The sequence below is a fragment of the Musca domestica genome, unplaced genomic scaffold (genome assembly GCF_030504385.1).
Source record: "Musca domestica strain aabys unplaced genomic scaffold, Musca_domestica.polishedcontigs.V.1.1 227, whole genome shotgun sequence".
Taxonomy (NCBI): Eukaryota; Metazoa; Arthropoda; class Insecta; order Diptera; family Muscidae; genus Musca; species Musca domestica.
Window position 1 is genome coordinate 775,304 of NW_026712267.1, and position 3,328 is coordinate 778,631.

Here is a 3,328-nt window from a genome sequence, read left to right on the forward strand (position 1 = left end):
CCATCTAAGCTCACGGATAAGGAGCTCAACGTTATCAGGATGGACCTAAAGTTCGTTTGGAATTTCAGGAGAACCTATCCTAACGCAACATTAAGGGAACTCCCGATTAGCAGAATCCCCACATGCAGAACAGAAGTGAAACAAGTAGAAGCCTCAAAAAATTCGTACACTCTGTAAAACCTCTGTTCAACCGGAAAGGTGGTATAGAAGGAAACTGTAACAATGAAACCTTCGAAAAAGACCTCTGATATGCCAGAGCCGGAAATACCACCCTCCCAACCATAGGAAAGGCGAGTCTGAGGTTAAATCATCGGAAGAGCGTACCACAAAAAAGGCTACGAAGAAGAAGAGAAAAGCAAAGCCTGCCAAACCCTCGAAATCGATTCTGCGGAATTCACCAAAGCAATCCGTTACAAAGAATAAGTAGTGAAAAAACATATGGATAGGACGAAATCAACCACGTTGAAAGCTATAGCGACCGGGCATAAATGTGGATTGTGTGCCGAGTTGCCGATCTCGCTGAAGGAAGCAGCATCATCAATGGCTGTGAATAGAGTGTAGTCAGAAGAGGAGCAGCAACCCAAGAGGCATAAAATAAAATGGTGACGACGTGGACGGAACAACAGTCCGTTCCGTTCGCTTTGGTGCCGACAAAGAAGAATAGTGGAAAGCACTCTACCGGAAAGGCGAAAGCCGTTCCTGTCGGTAATGCTTTGCAAAAACCTTGCGAACCAAACCGAAGCGAGATTAGCTAGCTGCTCAAGGGATGGTACCGGATGACCTTCGAGTAGCAGGCTGAACCCAATGGATTCATCAGCTGTCGGATGAGGATGATGACCTGTCGGAAGAGGTTGAAGAGCAGCATGAACGTATTAGACGAGCTTTACTCTTTAAGGGAGCAAGGGTCATTACCGGCGAAATATAGAATATGTATGTTTCCTGATTTCCGCACGGTCGCGGCCATGCCTATCTCGAAGATCCCTTGCGGAATGGTGGCTTCAATGTGGATTCCAGCATCTATAATGGAATTGTAGGAGATCCTGAAGCTTGTTGAGAAGCAGAATGCTGATCTTAATAAGTGTGCTTCATTCCTTTGCTAAAACAGCGGGATGGTTCTTAAAGTAGCTACAGACATGGCCAGTTAGATCTTCCTTAGAAGCCGAGGGATACCAGATTATACTGGATTACACGTCCTGCTGTCTATAGTCATGGCTTAATTTTTTGTGGTAACTAAAAAACCCTCTTAATATTATTCACCCTATCCTATCCATGCAAAGACATTCGCAAATGATTCAAGTACTCCACCAACCAACCAACCAACCAGTCCATCTATAATCACACAACATAGTTGAACATAAAATGTATGTCATATAAATCATAAAATTCTTGGCACATGCCTTCCTTCCTTCTTTTTTTTCTTAGTGGCTCTCCATATCCAGACTGGCACTGATCTCCAGTTGCCAACAACTCGTTTGCTGAATAATTTCAGCGCCACGAATATTTCCTGAATTTCATTCGTCCTTTTGTCTTGTCATAGATCAGTGCTGGCATTTAGTTCGCAATTCTACTTCCCAGCTTGTTGGGTATACACCCCTTCCACCAATGCTTTGACTTGGTATTGGGGAGATATCTCATGAATATTTGATTTGTCGTTGTTTCGTTTCTCTTTTTTCCTTCGTTCTTTCTGCATTTAAAATTGTCATTGTGGTGTTGCTGTTGCAGATTGCCACTCGGTGTTGCAGGAAATGAGACCTGGCGCGTTATAGTGTCGTGTTGAGTTGAAGTGAGTGTTGCTGGTGAGATAAGTACCAATGTGTGATTTTTCATACGTTCCCCCTTTTGTGATGGAGAGAAGAAATAGGTGTTTTGAGATTCTTTCTCGTTGTTGTCTGTTACAATTTAAATAAATAAATTGAGTTACCACCTTTAAAATGCAAACATAAATATAGGGTGTTCACAAATGTTAATGCATGACTATGAACATGAAATATTAACTATTTGAGGGAAATTATTAAGTATTTATGCAGATATACAATGTTGATGTTGTAAACTTTTTTTGTTGAGGAATTGTAATTGAGCGGATATGTGAGTTGAATTGTTTGTGATTTTATAATACTCTCCACCATAGTATGGAGGGTATATTAAATTTGTCATTCCGTTTGTAACACCTCGAAATAAACATTTTAGACCCCACAAAATATATATTCTTCATCAGCATAAAATTCTTTTTCGATATAGCGATGTCCGTCCGTCTGCCCGTCTGTGGAAATCACTCTAACTTCTAAACGGAATGAAGTAGGTTGATAAAATTTTACTCAAATGCGTATTATGTCTGCAGGATTTTTGGTATTGAAAATATGTCATGTAAGTCCAAGTTTTCGTATAGCCCCCATATAACGGTACCTCCCGATATTCGGTATTGTGATGATTTTAGCGACATTATTTACCGGAATGGTTTCAAATTTGGTAGTTGAAGTTCGTAGTGGATACTACAGCCTAAGACAGAAAATAGTCTGTGCGGGTCTACGTCTTCGTATATCCCCCATATAACGGTACCCCCGATATTCGGTATTTTGATGATTTTAGCAGCATTATTTACCGGAATTATTGCAATTTTTATACCCTACACCACATAGTGGTAAGGGTATTATGTCTTTGTGCATTTGTTTGTAACATGGAGAAGGAAACGAGTTAGACCCATAGTTACTTTTGAGAACCTTCATAGAATCACTTTCTGAGTCGATTTATGCATGTCCGTCCGTCTGTCCGTCCGTCCGTCCGTCTGTCCATGTATTCTTGTGAACAAAATGCAGGTCGCATTTATTATCCGATTGAGATGAAATTTTCCAAACAATATTTTTTGGCCCAAAGACGAACCCTATTGAAATTGGTGAGAATCGGATCAAATTTAGATATAGCTCCCATATATATCTTCATCCGATTTCGGGTTAAATGTGCACCAAATGTCCACTATCAGTCCAAATTACCTGAATTTTGGCACACCCAACCGAGTTCGGCCTAGAAGCAAGTATATCAAATCGGTTCAGATATAGCTATAGCTCCCATATATATCTTTCATCCGATTTGATCTTTAAGTCCCTCACATTCCTACTATACACTCCACAACCGTGATATTTGGTACCAGGTATTAGATGGAGTACAGAAATAGCTGTTTTAAATTTTATCGAAATCGGTTCAGATTTGGATATAGCTCCCATATATATCTTCATCCGATTTCGGGTTAATTGACCGCCAAATGGCCAATATCAGCCCAAATGGCCCGAATTTTGGCACATGTGACCGATATTAGCCTTAAAGCAAATACAAC